Raw genomic sequence first — 8,521 nt, forward strand, 5'->3', positions numbered from 1 at the left:
ACTACTTTTCTTCCAAGGAGCAAGTGTTTTTTAATTTCATGGCTGCAGTCACCATCTGCAGTGATTTGTAGGTTAGATTATGTTGCCGTAAAAACCAACCTCAGAATCTCAGTGACTGAAAACAACTAGAGATTATTCTCACACACTACTTTCACTCACTTGACATACGGATCTTGGATCAGCAGGACCCAAGCCACCTTGGCTCCATTTATGGTAGCCACTTATGGTAGGATAATGAATTACCCATCATCTTCAAAACTGTCAATCTCCCTCCTAAAGTCAGAGAGCTCTGGAGGGTGCCAAACAGTTAATCAAATCTCCTGTCCAGAAGTGACACATCTCTTCCCCCCTTCTTATGCCCCACTCAGGTACTGGGGGGCCAGGAAATGCAGAGATTCAGATACATTTGGTGAACAAATTTGTGAATGACCACCACATTGGGAGGAGAGGCTATTGCTTTAATAACTACTACTACTAAAAAGACAGTATTAGACAAGGTTTTAAGTGTCATCAACAATTCAATGCATCCATCATCAAGGCCACCAGGCCTCTGTACTTGAGGGTCCAACTGTGAAGAACACCATTCCCTCTCCTCTTTGATATGCTTCTTCTCATCATGCAGGCTAACTGCCATCACCTTGTAGAAGGCCTTCCTGATCACTCTGTCTCAACTGATTTCTCTTTGCAACCGCCCCCCCACCCCACCCCCATCCCATGCATCACATTTGAAAATTCTTCTTTCTAATCCTCATCACTCTCTGGGTTATCTTTCAAAAAATTCATGTGTTTATATATATACATATATATATATATGTATATATATATACATATACATATATATATATATAGTCTTTGTTCATTCTCTCTCACGAGAATGCAAACACCATCAAGGCAGAAATGGGTGGTGTTCATGGCTATATTCCCATCATCTTGGGTAATGGCTAGAACGTGGCAGGTGCTCAAAAAAGCCCTGTGAAATAAATTAGAAAAAAATACATGCCCCCTAAATATGCATGAATGAATGTAGGAACGACTGTGACTAATAGAACTCGTACTTTTCTACTCTTCTCATTCACCTCGCCAGGCAAGCATTAGGATCAGTCCCATTCTGCAGAGCACTGAAACTCAAAGAAGCAAAATGGTTTACACGAAACCTGAACCAGAAAATGGCAAAGTTTATATTTAAACCAGGGCTTGCTGAAGCTTCTGCCATTTCTGTTGGGCTGCCCTGGCCCTCAAAAGGCAGCTATTTGTGAAGCCTTCAGGGTTTTAGGCCTGGGGCCAACCGCCAAGGTGAGGGGATAAATTCTAACCCATGGTCTTTGTCTTCTTTTCAACAGAATTCCTCTTTACTTGCCTAAGGTTTCAGTGATTCCATTTTTTTAATATTTGCTATATGGATAGTAGAAGGTTGAAAGGTGGACCTCCGGAAAGATACATCCACATCCTAACCCTCTCACAACCCGTGAATGTGGCTTTATTTGGAAAAAAGGGTCTTTTTTCTTTTCTGGTAGAGAAAGAGAAAACTAGGAAAGGGCAAACATTCAGAAACTAAATGAAGAAAGGAAAAAGTGATCAACTGGAACAAATGCTGAGAGGTTTGATTAAGATGAGGCAATGAGAACTGACGACAGATCTGATAGGATGTGGATGTTGGTAGAGGGGGAAAAGGGTCTTTACCAATGTGAGTAGGGCTTCCCTGTAGCTCAGTTGGTAAAGAATCTGCCTGCAGTGCAGGAGACCTGGGTTCGATTCCTGGGTCTGGAAGATCCTCCGGAGAAGGAAAAGGCAACCCACTCCAATATTCTTGTCTGGAGAATCCCATGGATGGAAGAGCCGGGCAGGCTACAGTCCATGGGATCCTAAGAGTTGGACACAACTTAACGACTAAACCACCACCACCACCAATGTAAGTAGGTTCAAAATCTCAAGGTGTGGACTTTGCTGGTGGTGCAGTGGTTAAGATCCTGTACTTCCATTGCAAGGGAGTGGGTTCAATCCCTGGTTGGGCAACTAAGGTCCTGCACGCCATGTGGCATGGCCAAAAAATAAAATAAAATAATAAATGTTTTTCAAAAAAGTAAAAAAATTAAAAAAAATATCTCAAGGTGGACTCATCCTGGATTACCCAGGTGGACCCTAACCTCAAGGACAAGTGTCCTTAGACGAGAAGGATGAGAAGAGGATGAAGACACAGACACAGAGGAAGATGGAGGCAGAGGAAGCCATCCATGAGCCAAGGAAGCCAGCAGCCACCAGGAGCTGGAGGCGGCCAGCAAGCCTTCTCCTCTAGAGCCTTTGGAGGGAATCTAGCCCTGCTGACACCTTGAATTTGGACTTCTGGCCTCCAGACTAAGAGAGAATAAATTTCTATTAGTTTAAATTAGAGCCACCAAATTTGTGGTTATTTGTTACAGCAGTAACAGGAAATTAATACAGGTTCATATCTCAGACACGATAAAGTTGTATAATTTGGACACTGGATTGTATTCATTAGAAATATCAGAGCTCCGGTCCTTTGCCCATGTCCTCAGGTGCCCCTTGCCCCATGCTCACTCATGTTTTGTTGTCCTGTGCCTCCATCTAAGACCATGGCCAGGTAACCTCATAACAGACCTGGTACTGACTATGACAAAGCCCTTTGTAACCTTCCCTGACAGTTCACACATACTCCCTCCCAGGTATCTGTGCTCTGTTGGAGTCTAGCACTGGACCCACAGTATAAGACAGAAGCAAAGTGCAGAGAACTTAGTATACGGTGACTGTTTTGAATCCCAGCTCTGCTGTTTACTGAGTCTTGGTTTCCTTTTCTGTAAAATGAACTCAATCTTAACTTCATGGAGTTGAGATTAGGCTTCGGTGGGCAAGTGTATTTAAAGCTCTAAGCAGAGTACTGGCATTCAATGCATGCTTGCAATTATTGCTATTATGGGACCAATTTGAGAAATATAATTATTGGAGAGCTATGTGAACTCATCCGGCTCGACTGAGTTAAATAAACTCTGCTGAGATGCTGTGGGGATGCATGGCAAGGTAGGATGCTGCATGTGCTCCGGAAGAAATGACTGAGATGCTCATCATAAAGTAATTACACTGGGTTAAACGGTTTGGCTTAAGGAAGGGCAAGAGCCCTGCCAAAATGGCCAAAGAGACTGTCTAGTGGGAAAAATCTGGGTTAGAGTCCAGTTCAGTAAAAAGGAAAAGGCCACATCTTAGATTAAACTCCGTTAAGAAGCATATAGAGAGTAAAAGTACTTCCATATTTCTGTTCAACAAACCAGATGGCAAGAAATGTAAAATCAAGCTTATTAGGAGAAGACAGAAGAAACACATTTAAATGACTGTTTTCATCTATGCACAGCATGACATTGATGAAAATGCAAATTACAGTTGTTAAAAGGAGAATCTTTCACCAAGAGATGTCTTCGGTTACACGGTTCAACATTCTTCTTTTGGTCTAACACTAGAAGCAGGTCCATGTGACATGTCAGTGTCTCGATCAGTCTTTGAAAATTAACGGTCGAATCAAAGGCTGTCAGAAGGCCCTCTTCTCCTCTTGGCCTTTAAAAGAAATATATTAATTTGCACATCACGTCATTCCCTGGCATTCCAGCTGCCATCTACCATTCTCCCGTGGAAAAAGAATTCTCCAGAATGCTCACAAGTGTGAGCATCACTGTCATTTCTCGTTGGGTTTTGTTTGTTTCGGGCAGTACATGTCCAGACTGTGTGATATGGATTCAGTGCCTTCTCATTAATAAAGCCAGCCTTCAGCATGTGGCCGCTTCCATTCTCGCCATCCTCGGCACTATTCAAAGATGCTTTCCACTCCTCTGATTGGTTCACATCGACCCTCCAACCTCATTAACCTGAATCCCGTCTCTCTTCTCCCCAGGGGGAGGAGAAGCACGCCAGCCCTTCATCTTCCCCATTCCTCTTCCTCTCCACAGGCTGGGACAAACTCTCTGGAGAAATTCTCTTGTGTCAGGCATTGCAATCACCAGTTTCCTCAAGCAGAGTTCTGCCTGAGATGATGGGGGTGTGTTTTTCATTTGAAATGAGTCCACATCTGGGACTCACTTAACTTGATTTGGGAAGTCCTGTGTTTCTGATCCAAAAAAACAAAACAAAATTTTCTTTTGGTGAAAATAAGCCTGATTTTTTTTTTCCCTTTCGGTGTAGATTGATTTGTCTTCCTTTAGATTTAGCTTAGAAGGAAAGAAAGAAGAGAAGAAGAGAGAGAGAGAACAATGAACTCTGAATCGACTTGGCTTAAGGACTGCCTTTCCTTGCTGGCTGATGAGGCCTTACGTCTGTGGACTGATTGAATTATCCACTTCCATTGAAAGGGAGAAGGCAAGGATGGAATCCTCTTCCTGATTGCTGTCCCTTTGGGTTTCCTGCCCAGAAAAAAGTGGTGCAGGATGAAGGGAAGGCTATTAGAAACCACAAAGAAGAAAAATCAACTTGTGCATTGGCTAGCCTGAATTACCAGGGTATATATTCCGAACTTTATTCCATAGCAACTGCAGAGCCCTGGAGGATATCTGGATATCAAAAACATGCAATGAGCCCCACCCCCTAATGCATCTCTTTATTAAGATGTATAGATGATGCACCCAATATGAGAGAATCAAGTGTGAAAATCAAACGCATGTGGGGTATGTGAAATGACATACCGAGATGATGATTTAACATAATAACAAAATCATTTTCCCCCACGAGAATAACTGTAATTTAAAAAGTTAGCTAAACCCTCTACTTAAATTTTTATCTAATTTACAAAGAATGAGTGCTATGTATTTTTTCACTATAGTTTCTAATAGCTACATCCTCTACTTAAATTTTCATTTAAATTTCCAAAGAAATGGGGCTTCCCAGGTATCTCAGTGGTAAAGAACCTGCCTGCCAATGCAGGAAACATGGGTTCTATGCCTGGTTTGAGAATATCCCACATGCCAGGGAGCAACTAAGCCTGTGTGCCACAACTATTAAGCTTGTGCCTGACAGACCGTGCTCTGCAACAAAGCAAGCCAGAGCAATGAGAGGCCTGCACATGGCAACTAGACAGCAACTGCTGCTTGCCACAGCTAGCGAAAAACCTGAGCCGCAATAAGACCTAGCACAGCCCCCAAATAAAGGAATTTAAAAAAAAAAAATTTCCAAAAAAAGAGTGACACATATTCTTTTAATGTAGTGGTTCAGCTGGTAAAGAATCTGCCTGCAATGCAGGAGACCTGGGTTCAATCCCTGGGATGGGAAGATCTCCTTGAGAAGGGAATAGCTACCAGCTCCAGTATTCTGGCCTGAAGAATTTCATGGACTCTATAGTTCACGGGGTCCCAAAGAGTCAGACAGGACTGAGCAACTTTCACAAAGCCCTTACTTAAAATTTCAATTTTCCAAAAATATGCCTAGTTTTTAAAGAAATTCGCCTAAAGTGGACATGTACCTATAACTCTCAGCAACTAACTTTCGATTAAAAAAAGCACACACACACAGAAATATCATACATGTGAGAAAAAGACAGACAGACACACAGACAGACACAAAGGCACACATACACATTTTAGGTATAATCTGCCAAAACCGTGCTTGTCAAACTTCCCACGACCCAAAAAATCACAGATAACTTTTGAGTATGATATTTATGTATTACTGTAGCACATGATAATTATTTACATTTTTTTATTAAGATTGTATAAGCACAGCAAAGGGGGGAAGTCTGGAAATACACTACAAGTTCTGGCATCAGCCAAATCTGTGTTCAAATCACTGTTGTATCAGTAACTACCTCTATTATCTAGAAAAAGTTAATCAATCTCATACAGATAATAACATCTACTTTATGGGCCTTTCCAAGGGTGAAATGAGCTAAGATACTTAACACAATAACTGCTGCTTGATACATTTTTAAAAATGATTATTTCAGAATCAGAATTATGATTAAACATTATGAAATAAAATCACGTATTTAAGCATTTAGTAGAATTCCTGGAACTCAACAAATATTCAATAATTTTTAAGGACCTGGCCAAAGAAATAATCAACCCAGACATTCTTGAGTATGTTTAACGGAAAACAAGGGTGACATCAGCAGAAGCCTATAATTAGGACAGGAAATAGCAGTCTTTAAGCTTCTTCACCAAGAGAACTGAATTTGACTTTTGTGGCAGAACCAAAAATTCAAACTGAGTTAAATCAGCTTTGGGAAGAAAATCAACCATATACCATGTCATAAAGACTCTCCAAACGCTTTTAGCTAACATTTGTTAAATGCTTAACGTATATCTGGCTGTGGTTCCAAGCTCTTGACTTGTATTAACTCAGTTAACTCTCACAAAAGCCCTATGACGCAGGTACTGTTATTAGCCAATTTTACTGGTGAGAATGCCAGAAAACACAAAAAAAGGTCAGTTACTTTTCTGAGACCACACTTAGCAACAGTGCTAGAACGGGCCCAGGAGCCTGAGTTTAAACATGACCTTTACTTCCTCTCACATATCTTCTCTATGACAGATTCCAGCCAAAGAAAGCCCTCTATCTAAAGATAAAAGACGCAAATACCGGTAAATCGGCATTCTAAGTAACTGAAAGGAAGAAAAAGAAATGAGAACTTACCTGGGAAGCCATTGTGGAAACGCTGGTTGGAAGCACCGGCGTAAGCATCTGTCAGAGTGGCCAACAGGAATGCTGCATACTGAATGGTGAACAAAAAGGTCCAATAGGAATGCTCCATACTGAATGGTAATCTAAAAAGTCCAATAGGAGTGCTGCATACTACCTGGGTCAAATCAAACCAATTGAATGATCTCTTGTAGAACTTTATTTGAAAATCCTTAGTGACTGAAAAGAAGGTTGCTTATTTGAGCTCAAATATCTGTTGTTAAAATGGCCTCCCTGGCTCAGTGGTAAAGAATCTGCCTGCAGTGTGGGTGGGGCTTGGGGGGGTGTTTCAATCCTTCGGTGGGGAAGATCTCCTCTAAAAGGAAATGGCAACCTGCTCCAATATTCTTTCCTGGGAAACGCTTCTGGAGTTTGTAATTTGAAAACTTTTTCAACTATGTAATTGAATTTTGACAAGTGCTTTTGAAAGAGAAGTCTAGGTTACCATAAGAGTGTAAATATCTGGATGTGATATTCAAAATATTTAACAACCAGTATAGGCTACCAACAGCTTCCCTGGTGGCTGAGTGGTAAAGAATCTGCCTGCTAATGCAGAAGTGGTTTCAGATCCCTGGGTCAGGACGATCCCCTGGAGAAGGAAATAACCCATTTCAGTGTTCTTGCCTGGGAAATCCTATGGACTTAACAGAGGAGCCTGGAGGGCTACAGTCCATGGGCGGGGGTCTCAAAAGAGTCAGACACCACTTAGCACACAACTTAGCAACTGAACAACAACAATATAGCCTACCAACAGTTATGACTGATACAGAGCGTAAATAACTCATATGCCGGGTCAGAGTAGGTCCCTTTCGGGTAGGACTAAGCTGGGCAGCAGAGGACGCAGGGAAGTCTCTTGAGAAAGTGAGTTTAATTTTTGTTTGTTTGTTTAGTCCCAAAGTTGTGTCTGACTCTTTGTAACCCCACAGACTACAGCCTACCAGGTTCGTCTGTCCATGGGATTCGTCAGGCAAGAATACTGGAGTGGGGTGCCATTCCCTTCTCCAGGGTAACTTCCCAACCCAGGGATGGAACCTGTGTCTCTGGCCAGTGATTCCTCCACTGCAGGTGGATTCTTTACCTCTGAGGCACCAGGGAAGCCTTTTATTTTGATGTAATTGTAAAGTCACATATGGTTGGAAGAAATAAGACAGAAAAAGCCTGTGTACACGTCACCTGGTTTTCCTCAATGGTGACATCTCTCAAAACTACAGTACAGATCACCACCAGGGAGCTTAAATAGTTTTGAAAATATTAACCTGAGTTTTGAGTAAGTTCTGCATGATCACAGAATGGAAGTTAGAGTTTACAAAACGGGGGGAAAGTGAGTCTTCTTTCCTCTGTGTCGTCACACACACATTTCTTTCTGGAGTCATATATTGTTACAGCGGCTTGCATGTCCACTCTAAAAATTTGATAAATTGGAAAACATTATAATCTTGCCTGTGTGTGTATTTTCCCGTTGTACAGCATACTATATCTATATCTACATTTGTGCACCATGCTTATTTTGTGTAATATCTTGGTTGAGGACCAACGTCACCTCATGGCTCATGAGGATGTTTCCCATCTCCTGTGACAAACTCCCATGGCTGCACATCGACTCCTTACTGCATAGACCTGCCTGATGGAGCAAAGCTAGTTTCCTCCCAGGGTCTGGAGAAGTCACCATGGGACCTCCTGATGTTCTCAAAATCCTACATTCATTCTCCAGTCCCTCTTCAGGACTTTGCCCAGCCCCTGCAGGTCTTCTTGAACAGCCAAGGCAAGGCAAAAAAGGAGGGATAGGAGATAGCTATTCTTGATTTTTTTTTTTTTTTTTTTGCTCCAATTTGCAAGAGACAGCAAGATGGAAAAA

General features: G+C 41.8%; 1 long non-coding RNA gene across 6 annotated transcripts in view; it reads right to left on the reverse strand.

The window, feature by feature from the left end:
- LOC122423145 overlaps positions 1–6,661 on the reverse strand; it is a 58,800-nt gene extending 52,139 nt beyond the window's left edge. For 5 of the 6 annotated variants that reach the window (XR_006264100.1, XR_006264099.1, XR_006264098.1 and 2 more), the window contains exon 1: positions 6,622–6,661. This is a non-coding gene — a long non-coding RNA (uncharacterized LOC122423145). The remainder of the gene's footprint in view (positions 1–6,621) is intronic. The other variant, XR_006264096.1, reaches the window with a different exon arrangement.
- Positions 6,662–8,521: the final 1,860 nt, after the last annotated feature.

Source organism: Cervus canadensis, chromosome 1, assembly GCF_019320065.1.
Source record: "Cervus canadensis isolate Bull #8, Minnesota chromosome 1, ASM1932006v1, whole genome shotgun sequence".
Lineage (NCBI taxonomy): Eukaryota > Metazoa > Chordata > Mammalia > Artiodactyla > Cervidae > Cervus > Cervus canadensis.